The 27,815-nt window shown below is 47.1% G+C and overlaps 1 protein-coding gene across 2 annotated transcripts in view; it reads right to left on the minus strand.

Moving 5' to 3' along the window:
* Nucleotides 1-2,441: 2,441 nt before the first annotated feature.
* The window catches only part of R3HCC1L (R3H domain and coiled-coil containing 1 like), a 204,127-nt gene continuing 178,753 nt past the window's right edge, over nt 2,442-27,815 (minus strand). For both annotated transcript variants that reach the window (XR_011436696.1, XR_011436702.1), the window contains exons 9-10: nt 22,791-23,024; nt 2,442-3,013 (exon numbers count right to left, since the gene is read on the minus strand). The gene's annotated coding sequence lies outside the window, so the exon portion shown is untranslated. The remainder of the gene's footprint in view (nt 3,014-22,790; nt 23,025-27,815) is intronic.

Raw genomic sequence — 27,815 nt, forward strand, 5'->3', positions numbered from 1 at the left:
AACCTAAAACTTTCAAAATTGTTAAAAACCTGCATCTGAAAGTGTGGAAAAAGTTTAGGTGACCAGCGAGCCCTCAGAGAACAAAGGGACAGGGCAAGAAAGAAGAGGTCTTGAGATTTGCTTCTCAGATGCCTAAAAATCATGGCAAAAAGTGAGGTTTTGAAGGAAAACCGTCTGGAAATTAAGCTAAATTCACTCCCTAGAACAAATAAATGGACCATGGAGAGGAAACTGCCCTGATGTCCAGTTTGCCAGGCAGTCTCGGTAGGGGGCCCAAACCAGGAGAGTTAGGGTGGGCCAAGCGAGGCAGTTGCCCAGGGCGGACGGGAAGCCCTGGCCAGAGGGAGATTCAGGGCATGCATCCCAGGCACGGCAGCCACGCCAGGGCTGAGGAGGCAAGGGCAGGCCAGAAGCAGAGAGACGCACCGTTAGGTCACAGTCTGGAAAATCAGGAACGCTCGGGAAGGAAAGAGCCAAATAGGCCATAGTAATGGTTTTAGGACAAGAACTACGGATGCTGTGAGTGAATTGACAGATTCCCCAAATGCATGGTCCTGGAGCAGTTGATCTCTGGCTCTCAAATCACCAAAGACCCACTCAAGGTTTGGCTGCACATGATCTCAGTAACTCAGTCCATTAGTGGGTCCAAATGAAGCGCCAACTATATGCCCAAGGTTGGGCTAGGCACGTGAGGGATATAAGAACAGGCTGAGACCTCTGCCCTCAAGTGGCTTACAAGCTACCTCCTGGAAGTCATGCCAACCAAAGCCAGAGAAGTAAGTTCAGAGCAAGAAGTGGAGAAATAAGTGGGAGTTGAATTGTTGCATACGGATTTCTGGAAGAGAAAGGCTTGAATCAGAACACGAGGAATGGCTGTAATTTAACAACAAGGAAACTTTTTGGCCTGGGATCAAGACAGGTCAGTGTGGAAGAATGCCATGATTGATTAGTGATGTCTGCATGAGCTCAAGAATGGCAGCATCCTGCCGGCTATTCACCATCTCCCACCTCGATGATATTTAAAGGCCCTTTGATCTTTAATGGTCCATGACTAATGGCATTTGTGTTAAGATACAGCCACTCAGAGGCACTCAGAGTCCCTGTTACTTAGACTGGTCATGGGATCGGGGAGACAGGTATTATACTTGTCTGTATTTCTCACCCAGAAACCTGAGAAATTGGTTAGTCTGGTCTAGAATCCTCCCCACTGCAAACACCCTGGCCACTCTGGGCAAACAAACAAACAACCAGAAACTTCAGAAAACAACAGATGGAAAGAAAACCAAGGGAGTGGTTAATATATAATTGAGAATTTCCTTTGGGAGAAGGGCAAGGAATTCCACTGGGGAGGGCATGCAAGGGTATCTAAATTCCTTGGAATATTCTGTTTTTAAAGCGGGCTGGTAAGTGCTTGAGTGATCATTTTGAGTTATGATTTGTATGGATTTCATGCACACACGTTTTAATGTATGATGTATTTTATCCAAACACACACACCAATTCTTGGGTCAAGTAAGAGAAATAATAGGCTGGGCACGATATCTGACATCAGCTGTATCTAAATTGAGCTACAAATTCCTCCAGAGGCTCCCCACTTCTAGGTCGTAGTAGAAGGACCTGTTTACTACAAGAGTCTATCACTTCCAGTGATGGTGACAACCCAAGACTTAGAGTTGCCTGCTCTGTCACTTATTAATATACCCCAACTTGTTTACATTAATGTTATTATTTTCTTACCTGTAAAATGGGGATAGTGATTGCCTACATTAAAGTGTTGGCATGAGGTAATAGGGAAAGATGGATATCAATGCTCCAGAAAGTTGCGTATTTTATTAACAGCTGCCCATGTGGGTGTTACCACCATCTCCGAGGTTCCAGTGATGCGTTTTTGCGGCTCCTGTGCCTTCTTCAAGACTCCCAGTGTCCCAGTTCACCTCAAAGCTCTATTGCAGTCATCAGAAGAAGTCTGTGATCCTCTTCTCATTGAGCCAGGCTGCTGCTTTCCCAGAAAAAGCTTTGTCTTCTGCCACCCTGGCTGTCTGAGAAGGGACCTCCCTCTCTGGAGATTGCCCCCAGGTCCTCTATCCCTAGATGAATGGCCACCCCTGGGGCCTAGAGCCCCCCAAAACTAGGACTTTCTAGGTGACTTTTCTAGGTCGCACACTTCCTCCCTTCAGAGCCCATGCCATCCTCGCCTTACCTCAGGGTCACTGTTCTGGAAAATGTTCATCTCAGACTCTCTACACTTCCAATCCCCTTAGGAAAGCACAGAGTGCTGCTACTTTAGGGACCACTTCCCAGCTCTCTAGGAGGTGCCTGGCCATCCCCATTGACCTAATTTATTCCCATGAGGTACTGGGGATTATTATGCAAAGCCCCACTCAACCCACACGTATTAATTCTCTCTTACTGTGTTACAAATTACTCCAAAACTTAGTGACTTAAAACAAGAAGCATTTATTATCTTGCCAGTTCTGTGAGTCAGGAATTCAGAAGTGGCTTAGGTGGTGGATCAGGCTCAGGATCTGTCCTGAGGCTGCAGTCCAGCTGTCCGCCAGGCTGCAGTCATCCAAAGGCTGGCCTGGGGCTGGATGCTCCGCTTCCAGGCTCGCTCACGTGGCTGCCAGCAGAAGGCTTGAGCTCCTTGCTGGCTGTTGGCTGGAGGCCTCTGTTCGTCACCATGTGGGCTTCTCCTTTTGACACGGCAGCTTGCTTCCCCCAGAGCAAGTAATCCGAGAGAGAAAGCAAGGTAAAAGCCACGTCTTTAAAAAATTTTTTCAGATTCCTCGTTGTCTTTTATTTAATATTTTCAAAAAGTCGCATGTAGTAATATTGACAAACTAGATGTTAACATTTACCATTATCTGTAGCTCAGATCAGGTGATGAGGATCTGTTGTGCACTGCAGTATCTTCTGTTTTTTAATAACCGCTTTGTTGAGATGTAATTCACATGCCATTGCCAACTGCAAACAGGCTGGCCACAACGGGCTAACAAACAAACAACTGAAAAACCTAGAAAACAACAGGTGGAAAGAAAAGTAATGGAATGATTAACATAAAGTTCAGAATTACCTTTGGGAGAAGCGAGGGGAACCCCACCGGGGAGGACACACGAGAGAATCTAGGTTCCCGGGACTATTCTATTTTTTAAGCTGGCTGGTAAGTATTTGGGTGTATGCTATGTGAATATTTTTAATATAGTCACAAGGTTGTGCAACCATCACCACAATCAATTTTTAGAACATTTTCATCACCCCAAAAAGAAACCCCATAACCGTTAGCAGTCACTCCGCATTTCTCCCTAAGCCTCTCAGCAAGAGACAACTGGTAATCTACTTTCTGTCTTTACGGATTTCCCTATTCTGGGCATTTCATATAAGTGCGATCATATGATATGTGGTCTTTTGTGACTGGCTTCTTTCACTTAGCGTAATATTTTCGAAGATCATCGTTCTGGTAGCATATATGAGTACTTCCTTTTGTTTTATTGCCGAATAATATTCCATCGTGTGGATACACCACATTTTATTTACATTCATCAATTGATAGGCATTGGGTTGTTTCTGCTTTTCAGCTTTTAGGAATAATGCTGCTATAAACATTCATGTACAAATTTTTGTGTGGACATATGTTTTTATTTCTCTGGAGTAAATACCTAGGAGTGGAATTGCTTGTTCATATGGTAACTCAATGTTTAATATTTTGAAAAACTGCCAGACTGTTTCTCGAAGTGATGGCACCATTTTACATTCCCACCAGCAGTGTATAAAGGTTCCAATTTCTCCACATCCATGCCAACACTTGTTATTCTCTCTTGTTTATTATAGCCATCCTAGTGGGTGTGATGTGATGTCTTGTTGTGGCTTGGATTTGCATTCCCCAATGGCCATGGAGGTCAAGCATCTTTTCATGCCTTTATTGGCCATGTGTATATCTTATTTGGAGAAATGTCTATTCAGTTCCTTTGTCCATTTTTTGGTTGGGTTATTTGTTTATATTATTAAGTTGTCGGAGTTCTTTATATATTCTACATACAAGACCCTTATCAGACATAATTTGCAAAAAGTTTCTTCCATTCTATGGGTTTTCTTTTCTCAAGACTTTTGTCTTAAAGCAAAAATTTTAAAATTTTGGTTATACTCACTTTGTTTTTCCCGTCTGTTCTTTGTGCTTTTGGTATCATATCTAAGAAACCATTTCCTAATCCAAGGTCATAAGCATTTTCCCTGTTTGCTTCTAAGAGTTTTGTATATAGTTTCAGATCTCACAGTCAGGTCTTCGATCCATTTTGAGTTAATTCTTGCATATGGTGTGAGATAGGGATCCAACTTCATTCTTTTGCATCTGCACACAATGTATTTTATGACCTAACCTCATGTGATTTACCGTTATTTCTGCCATATTCTGTTGGCCGCACAGGGCAATACTGTTACAGTGTGGAAAGGACTACACATCGCCTCTGGTCATGGAGACCAGGAGAATCACTGGGCATCATCATGGAACCTGGTTCCCATACCACAGTCTTTCCATATTTGTAAATCAGGGAAATTCCTTGATATTACCTTTACTGAATAACAAAACAAGATTATGAAATATTCCCTCATCAATAAGTGGCAGCTAATTTATTCCTCTACTATTGATCGACTTTCTTTTCAGTCCTGGTAATAATAAGATCTACCATTTCTTAAGCAACTACTTTGTTCCTGGCACACAGGAACTCATTAATTCTCATTACTCATTATTTCTAATCCCCACTTATTGGGGATTAGAAACAAGGGAATTTTATACCCATTTATTGATAAAGGAACCAAAGGAGAGGTTAAATGATGTGTCCAAGGTCACCCAGCCAAGAAGCCGTAGTCAAGTTCTAGAATCTTGGTTCATGGGACTGCAGAGTCCTTCCTTTCTCCTCCCCAACCCCTGTCCAAAATCTCCCGGACGTGCTCATTGGGGCTGGGCCTCGCCTGCTTCTCTGCTCTCTCTATGCCACATCAACCTGGTTATTCTTAAAATCAGCCTCCTCAAAACACTCAGAAGTGGACACCGAGGAGCCACCAGCATGAGTTTGCACACGATCAAGATGCAGGGTTTGGGAAGTGGGTGCCGGGTTGTTGGTGGGCCCCCTGGGGTCTGCTGGGTTCAGCTGCCATTCTCGTTGCTACAGCAGCTTTCTAAGGGATTGTACCAAAATTCAAAATATACCCCAAGTCCATTTTTATTTGCATTTTATAATCTATTTTGAATAGCTGAGCTCCTTAATAGTTATCCAAAGTATATTATTTTCCTTTAAAAGCACACTTTAAAATGTTCCACAGCACCCAATATGATTTTATTACATCTTGGAATCAAATTGCTTTCTAAAATTAATGTCTAATTTTATGACTCAAGACTATCAGAAAATAAGCCTAGTTACACATTCAAAAAGTACATTGCTGGATGCTTTTACATGTGCCCATTCCAAAAGGAGGGGTGACGTGCCCCTCTCTCTCTCTCCTGCATGTCAAGGAGAGTTAGAGACTAACGGATGAGCATAGAGACAACAGGAATATTTTTGGCCCCCAAAGAAATTTAAAGCCATTTTCAAACATTAAGTTCCCTGTACCTTTTAGGGAGGATGAGATATTGCAATCTGGGGCTTTTTCACTGTTTAAGACTTGCCATTAAAAAACAGCTGCTGTTTTTCTCCTTTAAACACACAGGCAGAGGTTCTCCTTGTGCTCCAGTCGTTTCCATCCCACTTCCTAACCGCTGGGGATTTCACGTTTTAGGGAGGGGCCACGCACTGGAAATCTAGTTCACTGGCAAAGCTTCCGGGGACGCAGAAAAAGCAAACCTACCCCCAAAGTGGCTCACTCACTCTGCTGTGTTTGGTTGCTTCACGGCCCTTAGGTGACTCTCAAGTTCCTCCAGGTCAAAAAGCAAGCCTACAGCTTCTGAGGGACGAGGGCCGCCTGCCGCTCCAGGGGGCCTTTTTCAGATGCAAACACAAAGGCCTCCCTTGTTCCCAAGAGTGAGCTGCGAGGCTGGACGGCAGCAGCGTGCTCTGACCCCTGAGGAGCTGCCTGACGGCCTCCTGCCTCCCCGTCTCCCACCTCTGCCCAGGCTCCACTCCGCAGAGACATTCCCGAAATGCCCAGCACTTCTCTTCCCAGCTTAAAACTGCACTGATGGCAGGAAGGGAGACGACCGGGCATGATGAACCTCCTGAAGTAGTCTTGGGGGAAAAAAAAGAATCAAATCTGAATCTGATGACATCTCTCGCTCTAACTCCCAGTTTACAGGAAACACAGATAGAGACACGTGTTAAATGACACCGTGGGCACGCAGCCCGAAAAATCCAGACTGTGGAAAACTCCCCAGAACAAATGACCAAGTTTCTTCAACAAAAAATTGCAAGGAGAAAAAAAGAGAGAGATGAAAGGGGAGCCTAGGAATTAAAACAGACCTTAAAAAGCAATTTACAACCTTTATATCCATCCTGAATCAAATAAACAAACTGTTGGAAAAAAAATTAGGGAAACGTGAACATATGACTGGATATTTGATGAGATTAAGAAATATTGTTAAACATTTTAGTTAGCTTAGGAGTACAGTGCTTATGGTTTTTTTAAAAAAGAGTCCTGGGGCCAGCCCACTGGCATAGTGGTTCAGTTTGCACACTCCGCTTTGGCGGCCCAGGGTTCATGGGTTCAGATCCCAGCACGGACCTACACACTGCTCATCAAGTCGTGCTGTGGTTGCATCTCACATACAGAATAGAGGAAGATTGGCACAGATGTTAGCACAGCAACAATGTTCCTCAAGCAAAAAGAGGGGGATTGGCAACAGATGTTAGCTCAGGGCCAGTCTTCCTCATCAAAAAAAAAAAAAAGAGTCCTTCTCTTCTAGAGACACATACTGAATATTTACAATCAAAACAACATGGTGTCTGGATTTACCATCAAATTAATCCAGGAAGGTGGAACAAAGTGGAGGTACACCTGAAACAAGACTGGCCATGAGTTGGTCATTGTCAAAGGTGGGACATTGAGTCCATTACATTGTTCCCCCTACTTTTGGTATGTTTGGAATATTTTGTAATAAATAATTTATTTTAATGAACAAAAACTGTTCTGATGGGTCCCCCATGGTCTATATCAACAGTAATGGATCTCGTTGAGACTCCGATGAAACAGACAGAGTCTCCTCTTAAAAAATGAAGTACACTCAGATATTTCCACACAATTTGGGAGATCACAGACTCCTGATGCCCCTTACACTTCTGGCCTTCAGGTTCAAGCATTAACCAAGGCCCTTGTGATGTGGCCCCAACTGCCTCTCCAGCTTCTCTCCACCACCTGCCACGGGCTCTGCTCACACCTGCTCCGCCATGCCTCTGCTCATGAGGCCTGTCCGTCTGATGACCCTTTCCTAGGAGGCCCACATCACGTCTCCACTCCTCTCTGTAGTTCTTCCTAACCAGCAGCACACCCACCGCCCCAGCCCTTGACACCGTGGAACGGATTCTCCCCCGACCCCGCCCTACCCTCCAGTGAGCCGCCCATTCACCAGGCCCGTGTCCTGCCCTGCGCCAGAAGCCTGGGCTCACAGGTCTGTTCCTGTCGCACCACGAGCTCCCCAGGGCCAATTCACCCTTTTCTTTTTCTCAGCTGAGCCCAGAGCTTTGCACACAGCTAATAAATGTTGGTTGAAATGAATTCAATGGAAAATTTAAAGCCCCAGGGTCAGGGGAGAGCTAATGGGATCTTGCAGCTCAAATACTACATGTCAGAGCAGGGGAATAAAACACCGAGCTCGCTGCTAGCAGGCCTTGGTCACATTTGTCCGGTAAGGAGTCCGCGTCCCGGGGTGGCAGGGGTGGAAGAGGGGGGCTCAGCCAGGTCCAGTGGCTGGCACCACCTCAGCCCACAGGGACTCTGCCCTTGATCTCAGCTAAAAGGTGAAGGCCGCCAAAGACTGGGGGCCCATTTGAGTCTCACGTCTGGTGCTTCCTTCTCTCCCCTGACAGCCTGGGGAGAAAGTGTCCGTGGGGTGTGGAGGGGCTCCTCCTTGGGCAAGGGGCAATCACACTGCTCCTAAAGGTGTGTGCAGGCTGCACACCTGACGACAGCACATCCGCCACTGCATCCCACCCGCGACCCTCCATCCCTCACACCTTCTGTCCTTCTGGGCTGCAAATAAATTCCTGAGTTAAGCCTCTTTCACCCCTTGGGGTAAATTAGTGCAATCTACTAGGCCAAGGTGAGGACTTTGCACATTCAGGAGACAGCCTGAGGCCCAAGGCTTCTGGGACTGCAAAAGCAGGACGCTGGAGAAGGGTTCAGACGGGGAACCCTAACCAGAAGAGATGGGCGAACACTAAGTCTAGGCCAGAGGGAGCGGCTGAAACCAGGAGAGAAGCCGCCAGGCCCCAGAGGAGCCAACGCAGGGCTCGGCCAGGAACCTACAGGGCCCACGACAAGGCCGGAAGGTGAATCCGGGGGACAAAGACCCCTACCCACTTACCATGGCATTTGCCTGGCACCTGGTATTTCTTCTAAAGAGTTTAGCCTTTCGTGTTTTTTAAAAGACACTCCTGGGCTTGAAAAGAAAGGAGAGGGACAAATGAGAATCAGGCGATTTTTCTGAGCTTGCATCGACATCTAAATGACCATGTCGGGAGCAGTCTGGGCAGCTGCGAACTAAGATTCTGTCTGCCCAGAGAGCCCTTCAGTTTCCCTTAACGCGCTGACATCAGGCGCTCCCTGAGCGCAGTAGTGGGGTGTGGCCCCCAGCGCTGCCCCCGTCATCTCAGGGGATCTCATTATGACCCTCTGAGGGAGGGAACGTCATTCCCATTTTACAGTTGAGAGAACTGAGACTCAGCAAGTAAACTGACTAGTTAAGTCTCTTTCCAAGGAGACTTGGTGGTTAGCAGGTAGTGACACCAGCGTCAGAAGGCAGGTCTGACTCGCTTAGAAGGCCAGGGCCTGTCCCAACCATCCTTTTCCACGTGTCATTTTTTCCTTTCAGGCAATGAGACTCTGCGTCAGGGAAGATGCTTGGGCCTTGAATCACTCCATCTGCGCTCACCACTAAGAGTAATGCTGCTCAATCACCAGCCGTGGTATTAAATTAAAATTCTTGCAAATAGTATGGTCCAGACAGAGAACTGGATTTCTGGGCTGTAAGGAGAGCATCCAGGGATGCTGACCTTGGAAGCAAGTGTGGGGTCACGTCTACCCCTGTAGGCTTGGCGAGTGTTTGCTCTTCCTCCAGTTCTCTTCCTCTCTAGACAATGAGGCAACGATTGCTGGGAGGAAGTTCTTTAAGAAACGTGTCTGTTCCAGAAGTGGCCCTTCCCCTCCAGGGCTTCTGCATCCCTGGGCAGGGTTTCTCCTTCTGAAATCCCCCATTTCCCCTTCTGTCAGCAGCATCTTAGAGGGGACCCCAAATCGTGTTCCAGTCTTACCCACACCCACATTCTCTGGCAGATCTGGAAATTGCTCTTCTTATCTTCTCATTATCCCATTAGCGATTTGGTTTTGACTTGCCCCGGTTTGTCCCTCAAAGTTCAAGGCCACCCTTCGCCTCCTCCCACAGCGTGATGAAGGACGCACTCACGGGCAGAGCTGGAGTTCTTGCCTCCTCCTTTGCCGTCTGCAGAACCTTAATCCTCGCTATTCATTCTTCCATCTCTTCTCTAATCGCAGATCTCCGGAGCCTGTCGTGTACACTCGTCACTTTTTCTTCCTTGCTCCTTAAAGACTTTCGTGGGCACTTCCTGAGTCTCCTGAACCCATTCTGTCCAGAGCTCATCCTGTGTGTATTTTCACAGGTTTGTCTTTTGTTGCAATTTTAACTCCTTTACAGCAGTTCCTGGCGTCTGGAGCGTAACCCACCTTCCTGGCCTCTTTACCCTTTCCTTCTCCCAGGAAAATGTACCCGACTCCAAAACCTTGGCTTTTTCACATGTTGTCAGAGCAACATTAGCTAACATTTAGAGGTGTGCTACAACTTTCAAAGGCTGTTCACTGCCCCGGGTAATCCTCTCAGCAACCCTGTGCCTGTTTCACAGCAGGGGAAACTGAAGTTCGAAGACTAGCCGAGGTTGCACTGCCAGTGAGAGGCATTGTGGGGCGTGCAATTTGGAAGTGCTTGTCCCTGTCACTTCATTAATTGTCACCAGCAAAAGACCAGGAAGTAAGACACACTCTTACAGGACCCTGAGGACCTTGTTATGGACGTGTGTGGATTCGTCAAACTGAATTCCAAAAATATTGTTCCATGCCCACCCTCCCATCATGTGCCTGTTTCTGCACATGCCCAGCACCCTTGGAAGGGTAGCATCTGGGCCGCTTGTTTGTTTCTCCTGTAAAAGCGGCGTTGTATCTGCCCTTCTTTGTCCTGCGTTCCTGGGCTCCAGGTCTTCTCTGCTTTGTGGAGACAAACAAGAGGGGAAAATGGAGGCCAGAGCCCCTTCACGTGCTTGCCCACCACCCAAGTTCCCTCTCCGGTCGGGCCTTGTCTGGCAACTCTCCACATCCCTCCAACCTCATCGAAATCCAGCGGTGTCTCCTCCACAGCCCGCGTCGGCCCCTCTGTTTTACAGGCTGCCACAGAGAACGTCTACCTATTCCTTTCTGAATATTTTAAAACATTTGTACCAGGTTCACATGGAGGTCTCATCCATGGTCTGACGTGCACATGAGCGTCCTCAATGACCTTGCCCCTGCCTGTCTGCCCCCACCCTCCTGAGCTTGTGTACTTCTCACTGTCTACGTGCTCTGGACTCTAGTCCTACTTCTTGTCACATGTCACTGAGGAACTTGTCAGCATTTTAAATTCTTCGTACTTGATGCTTTCCCTCTTGGTTGGGACAGACGTGGCACGGTCTCTCTTCTTCACTGGGACAGAATTCCATGGCGTGGCCTCCCACATCGTTCAGAGAGGGGGCTTCCGTCTGGGCTCATACTCACGAGTTTGGGCCATCCTCATAATCCACAGCCTGTGGCCACCAATGAGAGCACCTCTTAGTCTGCTTGAGCTGCTACAACAAAATAGCATGGACTGGATGGCTGAAACAACAAAGCTTTATCTTTCACAGTTCTGGAGGCTGAAGAGTCCAAGATCAAGGTGCCGGCAGATTCAGGGTCTGTTGAGAGCCCTCCTCCCGGTTCATAGATCCGTCTTCTCACTGTGTACTCACATGGCAGAAGGGGTGAGGGAGCTCTCTGGGGTTCCTCCTATAAGGGCACCAATCCCATTCATGAGGCTCTGCCCTCATGACCTAATCACCTCTCACAGGCCCCACCTTCAAATACTGTCACGATGGGGATTTGGTTTCAACATATGAATTTTGGGGGTGCACAAACATTCAGTGTATAGCAATACCTAATATCTACCCTTGCCACCCACACCACAAGCCTGTGGCACCTGGGGAGAGCCCTGCTCACTCAGTGAGATAGTCCTCCCTGGAGTGGCATTCTCCCAGAACACCCCTCCCCCTTGTCCTGGACCTTGCCTGAGAAGTCAGAACGCATGGAGTGTGTCTTGTGTGGGCAGGGCAAGGGTGGGGAGCTGCCTGGGGGAATGATGCATGGGCTAGGGGCGAGTAGCCTATGGGAGTGTTGCTCCAAGATAGTCTCCGGAAGAGCCAGGATGAAGGGAAAACTGTGTGAGAGTCAGTGAAGTCCTTAAACCAAGGGCCGCGGTGATGATGAGCAGACGAGAAAGGGCAGCAGAGTCAGCAACCAGGATTATGGAGCCATAAAGTGGGGCAGTCAAGAAAATTAAATCTCCAAACGTAATAACTCCATTCATAGCTATTCCCACCCCACCCCCTTTTTTAACCTTTCTGGTCTGATGTTTTTTATCTTCAAATAATTATAGATTCACTGGAAATTGCAACAATAGTACAAAGATGTATAAAGCTTCTTTTTATAGATCTTCATTTCAAAAGATAGTACAAAACTTCACCCAGTTTCCCCCAGTGGTTACGCAACTTTAGTGCAATATCAAAACCCAGAAATTGACCCTGGGCCAATGGGTCTGTAGGTCTATGCCATTTTCTCACATGTGTAGCCTCACGTAACCACCACCACAATCAAGATACAGAGCTCTCCCATCGCTGTGAAGAATATAGCTTCCCTTTTCACTGGGTCCTGAAGACATTCCATGTACTATGCTAAGCATGAGCTCCTCTGCTTCCTGTAACACCCCACCAGAAACGGTCTATAATTATCCCCATTTAACACGTCAGAAGACTGAGGCTCCCCATGGTCGCATTTCTTACGAAGGGTCTCACAGCTTGTAAGCAACAGAGAGAGGACTCAAGCTGAAGTCTTCACATATCCATCATATAGCTAACCAGGCTTTACTGCATCAGGGCAGGGGGCAGGGGGCCCCTTTTAGTACAAGCCTGTTGGGTGTCAAGCTGGGCTGGACGCTTTGAACACAGGGACAGAGGGGAACATCATTCTTGCATCTGCCTTGTCTGATTTCACCACCAGAACCTGGAAGTTCTTCTGGTTCACATTAACAAATCTTTAGTGTGGAAAACGGTTTGTGGCAGAAAATAGGAGAACAACATAATCTAAGGAGAAGTCTGGAATATCAATGCTAAACAAAAGAAGGAATTTGTAAGAAAACAAAATTGAGCAAGAAGAACATTTTCCCTAGAATAGCAGGGAAGGGCAAGCCTAAGTCATTAGGGTTGGAAGGGCATCGTTAAAACTATCTGGGTGAGCGATGGAAGAGCTGAAGCGCCTGGAATGTGTGCACAGGCAGGGGCCATGCATACAAATTTACAGAGTCCTGCAAATCTCGATCTCTTCCTGTCACCTCAGCAGTGACGCTGCTCAGAGCAGACTCTTGGGGTTCTTGCCTCAACACCCACCTCAAGTACTCCGTTCTGTCAACGAAGGATGTTCCATGGCATTATCATTTGCCTTGAAGATCAAAACTGGATCCTGACGGGGCCGGACCAGTGGCACAGCGTTTAAGTGTGCATGTTCCGCTTCAGTGGCCCGGGGTTCCCCAGTTTGGATCCCGGGTACAGACGTGGCACCACTCTTCAAGCCATGCTGTGGTAGGCGTCCCACATATAAAGTAGAGGAAGATGGGCACGGATGTTAGCTCAGGGCCAGGCTTCCTCAGCAAAAAGAGGAGGATTGGTAGCAGTTAGCTCAGGGCTAATCTTCCTAGGAAAAAAAAAAAAAAACTGGATGCTGAGTTTCACCCCTACTTGTTCTAACCAGGCAAAACTGATAAAGGACCATGATCTGTGGACAATCTCTTCATGCTGGGCCTAAAAGAAGACTCTTCTGAAGAGTGAAAAGTGAGACTTGTTTTAACTCATCGTGTATGGACTTAAGGAGTCATCATATATTTCATAGTGTGGACTCATGGATTCATACATGTGGACTTATGGATTCATACATATGGACTCATGGATTCATAGTATGCACTCATGGATTCATGCTATGGATATGGATTCACACATACGGACTGCAGGATTCGTTCCGCCCTACCCAGGCTGGAAGCTTCAATTCTTAATTAGCATAACCACAATGAACTCCCTTTTCTAGAACATAATATCCCCAGACTATTTGCCATCCTAGAGCCACTTTGTGAATTTCTTCGCTTGTGCGAGTTCTCCCATAAGGCAAGCAGATTCTCTCTCACTTAGTTGATCACTGTTGTGGTCTTTGTTTCTCCTTTAACAATTTCTTTCTCTCACTCAGGAAATCACTTCAAAATACAAGTGAAATGATGATGTCTATTATGGAGAAATCGAAAAAAAGTGTTGTCTTTCTTTTTCCTTCACAACATGATTTCTTTACCTTTGAAACAAGTGAGTTGTAACAGATCGCACCTGATCATGACAATGCAGCTGAAAACCAACCAAGCCCCATCACTTTTCCCGCAGTATGCATCATATTTTTTACAGTCAAAGGCAGGGCAGTGTGAGAGTCCAGCAAGCTGACTGTGGTCAGAATCTCTGTGCAGTCAGGTAGTGTGGCTGCTGGCAGAATGCCACTAATTTGGAGCTGCCTTAAAGTGGTTTCCACTTGGCAAGCAAGACGACTGCTGTCTTGTGAGATGGCGTCTTGGGAAGTGGCTCGACGGGGCCATTCACGCAGCCATTACTTACGTGTAACTTCTTTCCCTTCTTTTTTATGGCTGCAGCGTTTTATAGTTACATGTTAATCACATTTGCTACTTCCTTCTCCACTAAGCTCAGCCCAGGCAGTGACATGTTTAAGAGCCTCCTCTCAGCATGAAGCAAGGATGCCCGAATTCTTAGCTGACAGCAACTTGCAGACTTGGAAGCTTTCCCTCTGTTATCCTGGAGAATGTGGGCTTGTTGGAGGTCAGGATGCGGGAAGTGTCTGTGTTGGCCAGACCTGCTGGGTCCCTGGGGAGCCATACTTCAACAGCAAGAAAAATGGATAGTTCTTGCTCTTAGTTGCGAGTCCAGATGTGCGCACTCTGAAGAGACAGCCCGCTGAGAAGCGTTCAAGGCAAATGCTCGGGGCAGCTGCTCTTCAGAAGCGACGCCTGTAATTTGGCACCAAGTGCCCTCTCCTGCTGTTTGTCTGGAATTGACATTGCTGTTCCGGGTGTTGGGAGATAAGCTATAAATCTCTCCCGGCCTCTGATTTGGTCTAACAAGCTGCCGCCGCTCGTGGGACAAGCAGGGAGGTGGGCCGCTCTGTGGGGTACCTCCAGCCGTCCTACAGGGGGTGGCCTCAGGGTGTGAATTATGGGCCCAGGGCCATGATCGTTACTGGGAAATTTTGCACATGGAATTGCTGCCTCTGTCTGCAGGTCTCAGGAGGGCAGCGGAACTTAGAGGTTCCAGCAGACTGATTGATTCACTTAGCTGTGATCCCGAAATGCTACGGAGAAAAGCACGTGAAGGAGTTCTTGCATGTGAATGCTGGCAGCCTAGGAAAGGCTGGTGTTGGTCGATGATGAACACGCTTCTGTTGATAAACAAGTGGACACTTCATGGTCGTTGTCCAGAGGAGGCAGCCTTGATGGGGACAGGTGGTCTATGTCATGACGGTTGTTTTTCCCTTCCAAGTGATCATACCGAGAGATGTTCTTATCTCAAGATGAGGGTATCTTCCTTTACACCTAACATTGCCCAGGTTAAAGTTTTACTGTGTCCAGGATACCCCACATGAGACTTCTCGCTTAATCCTCACGACAGTCCTCTACAGTAGGTCTTGTGATCCACATTTTCCCGGTGACTACACTGAGGCTCAGAGAGGAGAGATAACATGCCCGAGGCCCCTCAGTGGTCAGTGGCCGACGGAGGTTCCAATCAGGCCACCTCCTTGCAGTTACCTTACCTTGCAGAGGGTGCGTTCATCTGCTCGGTCTGCGATAACAAAATATCGTAGACGGCGGGGACGGGGGAGTTGCTTACACAACAGAAGTTTATTTTCTCACAGTTCTGGAAGGTGGGAAGTGCAAGATCCAGGTGCAATTCGGTTTCTGGTGGGGCCCTCTTCCTGCCTTGCAGTTGACTACCTTCTTGCTGTGTCCTCACATGGTGGAGAGAGAGAGAGGACGAGCGCTGGTGAGTCTTATAAGGGCACTAATCCTATCGGAGCAGGTCCCCATCCTACAACCTGGCTTAACCTCCATCACTTCCTCAGAGGCCCCACTCCCAATACAGCCATGCTGGGGGTTAGGCCTTCAACATACGAATTGGAAGGGAACACAAACACGCAGTGCACAACAGAGGGCTGCCCATTCCCACTTGACATGAGCATGTTGAGGTTGTGCATGAAAAGCCCGTATTATCCAGTTCAGCATGAAGCGAACAGTTGTCTTGCTTATACTAAAGGAGGACAGGTGGAGAGCTGCCCCAGGAAGGTCTGACGGGAGGGGTGACTGAGGTTCAGGGTGAACTGGAGTTGAAGGCCTGACCCAGGCCCTGTGTCCCCGCGAGAGGTGTAGGTCTGGTGGGAGAAGGAGCACGTGAGCCACAGATGGTGCTGAGATGGGGGTGGGAGGTGTCTGAGGCTCCGGGAAGGATCCTCAAGGGAAGCAAAATGACAGAGGTTTCTTCCTCTTCTTTCCCCACCCCCCTCCCCTTTCTTCCCCTTTTTTCTATTATTTATTTGTTTTGAACTTTGCCTCCAGAGTCCTACAGGCAGGATTAAATGGGACCCTGGAGGCCATCTTGTATCTCTTCTAGTATCATAGTAACTCATCCCGCTTAGTGCCACAGATGCATCCAGCCTCTTCTTGAATACCTCCCCTGACAAGAAACTCACCACCTCCTGAGCCAACCCATTTTCAAATATCTTAACTGAAGCAAGCTGCATCTCTCTGCAGGTTCTGGTTCCAACTTCCAGGGCAACACGAACTGAGTCAGCCCTTTAGAAGACATCTAGAACAAATCTTCTCTCTCCACTCGAAAGTCACAGCTCCCTCACCTGTTCTTCATGCTCAGGGTTGCCGTCCATACTTCCATCTCAAAGGTGACCTGGTCACTTTCTAAAATATACTGTATTTCTACACCAGCAGCAAGTTCTAGCCAAATAAGCATGCCTTCACCAGAATGAAGCCCATTTTAACTGTTCCCCGCCTTGCTTCCTTCTGAGCCAGAAAGGTGCCATTCATTCACTCAAAATTTAACGAGCAATATCTATGCGCCAGGACCGCCCAAGGCACCAGCACTACAGCTCTGAGTTAGACGTCAGAACTCCCGGAGCCCATAGGTCACTGGGGGGACAGGTGAGAAGCAGGCGAACAAATAAGAATGTCAGGTAGGAAACACCACAAAAGGATGACTTTTTCTTTCACCATCAAACTACACTTGGAAAATCTAGTGAGAGCTTATTCTGAGCAAGGCACTTACTAATTACGGAACTAAATCGTCTTGTACACATATATATTTTTTATAGGTTTCATAGAGCTTTACCCTCTTTGATCCTCACAAGAACCTTGTGAAGTAAATAGGATGGGCATTATTTTGATTACTGAGCCCATTTTGCAAGTGAGGAAACCGAGACTTATTTTAGCTGCCACACAGCCAGGAGCATGTGAGACCTCACAGCCCTCCGAAACCGGCTCTCTCGTCACAGCGTCTGGCTGCCACAAATTAGCAGGTCTGCTGATGGCTTATTCTTGTTTCCCAAGCCAGCTCTGCTTCAGTCATTAGGAGTATTGTATGCCAGTTTTTGATAAATGTATGCCTTCACATATTTATGTGATGCCTTTGGTGGTTTGGAAAATGTATCTTGCCTCTCACTGTCAGGATCAGCCTTTGTAAGGAGGACCTTGATGTGGGCAGCCAGGAAGAGGCTTGCCAGGATCAAGAGACATCACCGCAGAGCCGGGAGGCTGGTCTCCGAGTCAGGAAGTGCAGGGTGAGCCATCTGTGGAGGTCAAGCGGCCGCTCGCTCAATAGCCAGGACTTGGGGCCAGGCGGGGAGCCTCCCTCAGGCGGGTCACGGTGCACAGCTGCAGGGGAACAACGGGGCTGAAGTCTGAGAAATGAGGCAGCAAAAACTGCTTCCGGCTCCCCCGCTGAGCACAGTGCCTTAGCTAGACTCTCAGCCCTTCCTCCCTCCTTCTGTTCTCTCGAGAAGGGACGACCTGACACAGAATACACCCATCTTTCTTGGGGTTTCTCATAATTAGTCTTTTTCTTAAAAAGCCTGCACAGACATGTTTTATTCATTCTTTTGATTGGTTCTTTAATCGTTGTGCTGTGTAAATCTCTTTGATACAGAAGCACACGGACGCCTACCAGCCCCTCGTGTTTGCAGGTACTGTTCAGTTAGCGAGACCAGGGCCCAGGAGGGGCGTCAGGTGGATTTGCCCTTGAGACAGTGCAAAGCTCTGTCAAAGACATCAGCCAAAATGGGGAGGGGGGCGAGGGGGTGCAGGCAGTCTCTACACAAGAAACCAAAGAGAATGGAAGGACATTTAACCCGGGCGAGAGAAAGCACAACGATGCTGCAGGACACGAGGGAGCAGAGGCTTCTCATGGTCCTCTCTCCTGCCTTGACCAGTCGGATCCTGACCCCACAGGTCGTCCTTCCCCAAGGAGCCTGGCCATAGCCCAGACTTTCAAGGGGTCCGAGCTGCGGTAGGGCGTGGGGGCCCCTGGGTGAGATGCTCTGCCACGCACTCAATAGTTAGGTCCCATTTTCTATAGTGAGCGGCATGAGTTGTCCTTAAAATGACATCTGGGATGAAAGTAAAATGGAAACGAGGGGCGTAAAGAACAAAGTAAAAATGTAAATTGGAAGAGTCCAATTCAGATAATCTTTGATCATTTTGATGGCATTTGATTTGTTTTTTAATTAGCCACGTGTGACTGAATCTCTGAGCCTATTTCCTAGTCTAGAATGTGACACGAATGGGTCAAATGAACTCCAAGACCCCTCCAGGCTCAGAGACATTGGGTTCCTGTGAATAAGACTGACGGAGGAATGAAAATACTTGTAAAGAATTCTTCAAAGACACTACATGTTCTCAAGTCTTGATAGTTCGCCTTCTCTTTTCATCACGCTTCACGGCTGACAGTGTTTTCACACGTATTAGCTCCCTCATTCAGTCCTCACAATGACTGGGTGCCGCCTCATTTCACCCATGGTGACCTGTGTGGCTCAGTGGGTGGAATTAAATGAGTTGTCCAAAGTGACAAGCATCACAGAACCAGGACACAAACCCAAGATGTCTGGCTTGGCCAGCCTTGTTCCTTATCTGGCCCCTGAACCCGTCACACCACCCCACTTTGTTCTCCATTTCTTCCTCTGCTCCTCGTCGCATAAGCTCTCAACTTCATACCTTGACTCCGGCCTGTGGCTCACGTTCGTCTCCCATCCCAGGGACTGGAATTATTCTCATTTTGCTAACTCTGGGATCCCTTCCCCACCACAGTCTGTACTCAGGGGTTGCATTTGTTTTTGTTGATTCAGGCAACACTCAGCTCAGACCCTAAGATGTACCCCGGGTGAGACAATGTGACCAGTACCCCAGGAATTCCACGACAGCCACACAGAAGAATTACGCGGATGGAGCAAGAGGGTCTTTCCGCCACATCTCCCAACAGGAAAATCAATTCAACAAATATTTATTGAGCACTTACTCTGTGCAAGGCATGGTCTGGATATTAAAAAGAAAAATGGTATGACCTTGGGGTGGTAGAAAAAATAAAAACATAGTTCAACCAATTTGTAGACGTCTGAGAAACTACAAGGAACAAGGTAGGCTCCGTAAAGTGCTTGTCCAATCAGAATAATATCTCTATTTATTCCAGAATAAGAATGATGACATCTTGAAGGGTATGTCTTCATTTTGGACAGCAGTAGGACTTCTGTTCCAGAAGCCAAACGACGAGCTACATCAAGAAATGGTGCTGTGCCTGAGGGAACAAGCCGGGTGATCAGAAAGCCGGTCTCTGGGGGGCAGCCCCAGGCACACCTTGGAGTGGAGTCACAGGGGAAGTGGCTTCCAGGGTTGGAGGTGAAGCTTGGCTGGGAAGGCTGCGGCTGTTTGCTTCTCCTTAGCCACCCTTCCAGGACTCCTCTTTCCCTTTCACTTTTAGTACCCAATTTGGTTCCATGTGCCTCTCATGTGTTCTTTTTTTCTCGCAGAAGGATCATCATCCACATCTTTGCACATGAAACTAAGAGATTAAGTCAAGGCTTCCAGGAATCTATTTGTCTGATTGGTAGAAACTGGAGGTAGAAATGAAGGGAAGTAGACAATGACTAGGCTCCCTAGAGAATGTCGCCTTAGTCAGGCTGAATAATGTACCTTCTGGGGCATCATTTGGAGTCACAGCATGGCAGGGACCCTGAGGACGTGTGACACTTAAGTCCCTGACACCACTTCCAGCAGAGAGCACCCAGCCTCGGCAGGAACCTCTGCACTGGCCGTCACTACCTGTGCTGGCTGCCCAGCCGAACTCCGGGCAGCTCTGCCTGCTAGCATGCTCTCTCTTATGCGCGTTTCCCAGTCACTTCCGCTCTGTGACCGTAGTGAGGCCATGACGAACAAGCATAATTCCTAGAATTTTCAGTGTCTGGGAGTCTAGTGCAAGATTAAGAGCACCTGGAGCTTAAGGACCAAATTAAACATTTGAGATCATTTTAAAATTATGAAAGAAATACAGCCCACTGTATAAAATTCAAACCACATAGTAAAAACATTCACATCTCCCTTCCCCAGGGAACCCACTAGTAACAATTAGATAGCTATGCTTCCAGACTTTTTATTATGCATTTCTATTAATCAAGGGTGTGATTCGGTCTGATTTCCACTTTTAAAAATCTTCTCTCTGGCAGGATGGAGAATGGACTCCTGGAGGAGCCAGAAGTGAAAACAGGAAGTCCACTCAGTTGAGGTGACAAATAATGGCTGCTTGGACAAATAGGGCAGCACAAGAGATGGAGCCAAGTGGGCAGGTCCAATATATTTTTGGGCGGTAGAACCAGTAAATAATTGTTGAGTGACTCACTGAACCAATGTTTGAGGTGACCTTCCTTTTGCTGTGCTCCTCTTTTGTCCACCTTCTCCCTGGCAACAGTCCGAAAACCAGAGAACTTTAAAAATAGACCCATGCCTCCCCTCACCTGTCATCTAAACATGGTCCCTGGATAGCGGAGCACAGGGGGCCACCACAGCTAGACTCAGAGGAGATTTTTCCTTTCAAATCCCTATTTTTAAACACTGAGCACTTACTAGAAAGTGACCCCCGACGTGCATGTGTATTAATGTCTTACCGGTTTCCAACCCAAGGGTGGAATTTGAAGACGCCGGATATTTGGGAAAATAACCAGCTCGCGCCACCTTTGAATTGCCCCAGATTTATCCCCGGGGTGTGAGCCTATTTGCAGATTTCTTCTCTCTTCCCACTTGTTTTTAAATTGCTGAGTCGTCCCTATACATAGCTAGGGAAGAGGCCGCATTGGCCGTGAAAATAGCTGCTTAGAGAAACAGAGCAATTTGGAAAAAGCAAAAATAGCTCTTTGCGGTAACCTGAGTGTCTCATTTCTGATATTGATTTCCGTGCTCTCTTGAGTGTGGTTTTCTGGAATCGCATATGCAGGCAGGTGAGGGCACCACCCTTGTTTATTTCCTGGTCTGCACGACACACGGTGGCTTTCAGGTCACAAGTGTTTAGAAAGCTGAAATAAACCCAGGAAGCAGACTTATTTTCATGTGTGGTCATTAAACCCATAGGTACCACATTCATAATGACTCATGGATGTCTTACAATGCATTTCAGACACCACAGAGTATCCCGTTTTCCTATGAAATATGATTCTTACCACAGGGTGCTGCCCGAAGTCCCTTCCTTTTGCTTTAGTATTCCTGGCCCGGGTGACTTTTGGAAATTAGTGACAGTGGTTTTCAACCGTGTCACACCTCAGACCTACAAATCCCTGGGGATGGGGCCTAGGCCTGCGTCATGTGAAAGGGTTGCCTAGTTTGAACACTTCAGTCCTGCAGCTTTTGAATCGTCGGTACTTGCGTGCTCCTGGGACACAGACAGTATCTGAGTGCTCAAAAGGCAAGTGTTAGAAAGCGCAGGTGGCTGTAAAGTCTGTGTCTGGAAAGCCCAGCCAAGGCCCCAAAGCAGCTCTCCACTGACCTGTGTCTCTCCCTTGGAAATACTTTTTCCCCCATGTGCAGGAGAATAAGACCAAAAACAACAAGTCAGTAATAGATAGGATGGATGAGTCTCAAAATAATTATGCTGAGTAAAAGAAGCCAGACAAAGAACAAGTGCATATGGTCAGATTCCATTTATAAAAATTCTAGAAAATACAAGCTAATCTATAGTGACAGAAAGCAGATCAGTGTTTGCTGGGGGACGAGGAGGAAGTGGGAGGGATGGATTATAAAAGGACACAAGGAAACTTTTGGGGGGCGATGGGTATGGTCATTATTTTGACTGTGGTGATGGTTTCACAGGTTTCATACGCATACGTCAAAACGCATCAAACTGTTCACTTTAAGTCTGTGCAGTTTACCGTCAGTTATACTTCAAAAAAGTTGGAGAAGAAAAATTACCTCAAAAGAATGAGCTCGGCAGTATCACTCTCGAACCATAGGAAGAGCATTAGAACTACAATAATTGTTCCTCCTCATCCTCCTCACCGCCCAGGAGGAACGGGACGGGTAGAAACACTGAGAAGTTTGCTCACATTCCCTCAGGGAGTAAAGGGCAGAGCTGGGGTGGACCCATGTCAAAATGATTCCACAGCCCAAGCTCTTAAGTCCAAAGACGTCTTTAGTCCTAGCTTTGCCCCTAAACAGCCATGTGACTGAGGAAGAAGGGTCCCCAAGAAATCACCCTTTTAGGGTCCTGAGCGACCCCCCCCCACACACAAGCAATATCTCTTTATAATAACACTCTTTTTTGGTGGGTCACCTAATTTTCCCCCAAATTAGTCAAAGGTCTTAAGTAAAAAGCTGGCCGATGCCATTTAACTGCAACATAGCGATTTGAAGGGAGGAGTCACTGCTGTGTTTGAGACGGGCGAGTGCGTTTGTTTGACTTAGCTCTGGACTTTCAAAGGCGGCTGGTGACTTGGACTCTGCAGTGAAAATCCCTGGTGGTCACACCTCTGGGGCAGCCGAGGTGACAGCTATGCCCTTGGGCAATGCGGCTGTTGCTGACCTTCTGAGCCCCACGGATGGAAGAGCTGCTTCTCTCCTCACCAGAGGAGCAAGTGCCAGAATTTCAGAGCCCTTCAGCCCTTCTGCACATCCCGCTACCCCACTCCCTCCCAGGAGGGGTGAGAAGCTTGTCTTTCTCTCTTACTGGGTCTCTGGCTTGTTGGTCCCACATCTTATGAGTCTCCAAGTCTCAGCTTTCCCCTGTTAGTGGGAAAAAAATCTGCTGCTGATTTCCCTCTGGAACTGAGTAAGCATCCTTCCACCAGACCTTGCTGTGACCTTGAGCAAGTCACTTCAATCTTCTTTGCACAGGTTTCTCGCACCAGTAAAATGACTTTGGGCAAATCATCTACCCTCTCTGTGCCTTATTTTTCCTCATCTGTAAAATGAGAACAAAAATAGTTGTTGTATATCGTATGGTTAGTCATCGGATTGTTGTAAGGATTAAACAAAATAATGTGAGTGAAGTGCTCAGAACAGAGCCTGGCACGTAATAGCAACTGCAAGCGACGGTTAAGTTATTGTTTACTTTGCCATTTACAAAGAATTTTAGGTGCTAAATTTGCACCCACGTTGCACGATATTCACGTAACCAACGTTTATGAAAGTTAAGTGAATTGCTTAGTTGGTGAGTGTTAGCTAGAACTTGAGCAAGGAATTGACTAGATGAAAAATTCCCTCCCACTCTAGCACACGGTAGTTTTTCTTCGTTTTGACATCAGGAATGTTAACTCTGCAATATCCTTCCTAAAGGTCCCCCAAATCATCTGCAGCTCTCAGATTGTCCTGGGGCCATGGAGGAAGAGGGGAGCGGGAGGGACCCTCTCTGTTACACTGCCCCCTGTTGGCAGGTGGGCTCACCCTGAGTAGCCTCCCTAATCAGCAGTTTATTTCCGATCACCTGGGGCCCACTCCCTCTTGCAAAATGGGTTAATTTCCACTTCCAAAAGTACCTTCTGCTAGTGAGTCTGCAAACTTTTTCTGATATGAACTCTGCAGTTATTAGGAACCGGATGTAGAGCATCCCCAGCAATCTCGAATCAACAGCAATCCTGAAGGACACTCGCACGCTTGATTTAGAAGGCATCTTCGCGAACCAGGCGAAAAATCTGGGATAGCAATGCCAAAACCATAACTTCTGATTCTTCTTTATTTACTGCTGCAAACTCTCAAACCTTATCTGGCAATTCAGTGGTCTAGTTAAGAGGAAGATTTTTCAGAGACAAAAATGTTGAACTGAGTTTGCCTTCACAATTGAAAGGAGAAAAAATTGCTCAGTGTCAGTGTCTGAATCGCAGAGTTCTGGCTTCTTGATCAAGAAGCAGAAAGCCACTTAGGGTAATTTAAATAAAACAGTTGTGGAAAGAGTGAGGGACATCTAAAGCCCACAGGTTTATATATTCATATATATATATATATATATATATATATATATATATATTCTTTTTCCTAAAGAATGTTTCTTAAATGATTCTCAAAGAATGTGTAGTAAGGTTGTATAAGCTTCAGGCCCCACAAAAGCTGGACCCATTCCTGTGCTCCATGCCTCAGTTCTGTCTGCAGACTGGCCTCCTGTGCTGGCCCACCCACCTGCATGCAGGGTGAAGTGGTTGCCTCAGGCCATATTCTACGTGTCACTTAGCACAAGCCCCAGGTTTGTTGCCTAGAATGTCTGCCAACTTCAGCTCAAGTCCTGGATAGAAAGGATCTCAGCATATCTTGGCCAAACAACACCTTGACTCGCCCCCATCCAATCACCTGGAAGAGTGCAGGGATGGGAAGCCTCTGTTAGAAAAATAGGTCCCTCTCTCTAGCACAGCCTGCGAGGGAGGGTGATTCCCAAAGAAGGTAGCCCCAGGTTGTGTTAACTACAGAGGGAAGCAAGACAGAAAGATCCTGAAGAAAATGATCAGGTCCTCACATTCCTCTTCCTCCTCTTCTCCCTCTTTCTCTCTCTTTTCTTCCCTTGGAGGTAGCAGTATGGCCATGGGCTGAGAGGCAGCAGGGCCAAGGAGGTGGTTACATGGCCTAGGGCCCAGGAAAATGAAAATGCCATCGTCTGAGCTGGTGGTGGCAGGACCAGAAACTCAGAGGCTGCATGTGTTGTCAGGAGAATGGGTGCCTGGGGGAATGAGCGAAGAAGTAAGTATGTTGAGGCTAATTGGAGCCAAGTTTTTACTGTTGGAGAAGGGGTTTGCAAATACGGAACAGGGAAAGAGAGAAAGAATCCTGAGGAGATAGACTGTAGCTAAAGTGTTGATGTAAGCTTGTGATTAGATAGACAGATGGATGATAGATAGACAGATAGATGGATAGATGGGTGGGTGGGTGTGTTTGTGGGCAGGTGTGTGCACATAGATACACACGTATAATTCCTAGCTGTATCTGCCAAGAGGATTTAGAAAACAATCACGCCCCACGAGGAAAGAACACCCAGTGTTCGGTTTCTAAATATCATCCTCCACTGAAAGGAACCACAGCTCTGTGAAGAAACGGCTGACCCACAGCTGGGACAGGGAAAGCACAAGACAAGGCAGGAACATCTTGCCATGCCAGAAAATTCTTTGACATTCTTTGTGTCAAAGAATGATGTAGACCTGTCAAAAGGACACAGGAGCCAGCCTGAATGGGCTCACTAGCCAAATCTGGGTTAATTGAGCACCAAAATAAATAATGATATTAATGGATCACAATCTATTGTCTATACTGATGTAACTAGATGCGTAGGTAGGTAGGTAGATACTTAGAGACATGGATAAGTAAATCAGAAGAGGTAGCTCTTCTTTACCATAAAGTAACAAACAAATGGAGAAGGAACGCTGGAAATCAATTCTCACCACTTGGCAACCACCATAGAGACTGTTGATAAAGGCATCAACAGACACTAAACCTGGGTAGAGGTTTGATGAGGAACAAAATATTGGTGTAATCTTGAAATATCTACCCACAAAATACTTGTCAGCCACAAAGGGGAAAGTGGTGAGTTTACAGCAGAGAAGCCTGGCAGACACCACCCGGACAAGCTAAATGATGGAGAACCCATCTCAGTGATGTGAAGGGTCAACCTCGTGAGGCCCCGCTGAGATGCTCTGAGAAGCGTCCAGCCTCATTTCTGTAGTTTTTCTATCCAAATGCATGGCCTGCGTCTAGGCATGAAGAAACAGCAGCCAAACACAGTGAGAGACCTGTCATAAAAGATCTGTCACTCTCTATAGACTGTCAAGGTCAGGAAACATGGGAAAAGACTGAGGAGCTGTTCTGTACTGAAAGGAAATAAAGGAACATGACAACCAAAAGCAACATGTGACTTCGGATGGGTCTTGAACAGAAAAGAAAAAGAAACGCTGTTGGGAGAGTTGGCACATTCTGAGTAAGGTCTGGGAATTGGATGGTCCTGTAGCAACACTTACATTTCCTGATTTGGAGGATCTGTGGTTGTCACGTGGGAGAGTGTCCTTGATTTGGGGAAGTTCTGAAGTATTTAGGGGTATGAGGCATCATGTCTGCAACTTGTTCTCAGATAGCTCAGAAGAAGAATGATGGTGGGTAGATACACACACAGAGAGAGAGAAGGTAATGAAGCGAATGGGGTAGTGAGCCAACAAATGGGGAGCCAGGTAGAGCGGTAATGGGGGATCTTTGTACCCTTCTTGCAACATTTCCATAATTTTGAAAGTACTTCAAAATAAGTTAGAAAAATTTGTCTATAGAACAACTAAGTCCTGAAATTGCTCTCCCTGCCCCGCCGAGCCTCGATAAAGGAAGGGAGCACTTCATCCCCGTGGTGCGCAGCCCCTTTAAAAGCTCGAGCCATTATCCACTTCAGGGAAGCAAGGCATCCCCCTCTTCTGCTGACCAGTGCAAAAAACCAAAGCAAAATAAAATAGATTTAAACATCTCTCACCAGAGTAAATGAGAAACCGGTCCTGCTTTGGTAAGACACCATGAAGTAACCCTTTGTCTACAATCTCAAAAGCAAACAACTGCTTCATGCCAGAAATGGAAATCATTTAACATTTTAACAGTAAATCCCTCTGGCAAACACTTGGAACTGATCTATGTCAAGGCAAAAGCATTGTCCTAAATATTTTCATCTACTTTTGTCGTATTATAATATTGAGACTGAAGGAGATCGCATGGTAGAGCACAAAGAGCTCATGCTTGGGAGTCAGACATGGGAGGGTTCAAATTCAGACTCCTCTGCTTTCTGGCTGTGTGTCTTCAGGCAAGTTACTCAACCCTTCTGAACCTTGTTCTCTGCACCTATAGGATGTGGATAACAACAGCTGCTTCCTGTGGTCGTGGTGAGGCTTGCTGAGATTTCACATGCCAAACATCCTGCATTTGGGAGCCCCTCAATCAATACTTGTTTCCTTGCTTTCTGTGAAACACGCGGAAGACTTTCAAGGCCCACCCACATCTGCGCGCCATCCTTTAAGAACCGTCTCGGCAGACACTGAGGCCCTCTGCCACTTCACTGGGTGTCTCTCCAAGCCCAGGAGTCCCGTACTCTGTGATTTCTTGCCTTCGCCCTAATGACATTTTTTCCGCCTGTCTTTATTTCATCCAGACGTCCCTTCATCTCACGGCACAAAGTCCAGGCGACACTTCTGACATGCCCAAATTTATTCTTCTCCCTTGAAGAAATCTCCCTTGGCTCCTCAAGGCTTATAAGCTAGGGAAACCAAGAGGAAAAATGTTCGTCTGTCTCAGCCTGTCTGCAAAGAGGAGCAACACGGTAAGAAATTGGACTAAGATGAATTTTCGAAGGACTGAACTTAATAGCAAAAAACCAAATAAATCTCCAGGAGTGTACACACAAGACACAGGGGCGCTGCTTTGGGTCCTTGTCTCTCAGAAGCTGGCTGATCCTGAGAAGAACGTGTCATCTTTTAAAAGCCAGCCTGATGTCAGGGTCAGCAATTGTTCTTGTTCTCTCTTCCCACCATTTTTTACGTACGGGAGGGCGCATCACCCATCAGGTGCTGTTTTGGGACAAGCCCCGTAATCATCTCAGAGCTAATCCTTCACCGTCGTGTCTGTTGGGATGGGAAACGGGGGAGAGAAGGTTGGACCCACTGGGGTTTCAGGCTCTCACACGAACTGCTTCAAACCCAGGGACGACAAAAAGGAAACGCCAGAGGAGACAAATGGCCTAGAGATGCTCTGA

This window comes from Equus caballus, chromosome 1, assembly GCF_041296265.1.
Source record: "Equus caballus isolate H_3958 breed thoroughbred chromosome 1, TB-T2T, whole genome shotgun sequence".
In the NCBI taxonomy this organism is placed as follows: Eukaryota; Metazoa; Chordata; class Mammalia; order Perissodactyla; family Equidae; genus Equus; species Equus caballus.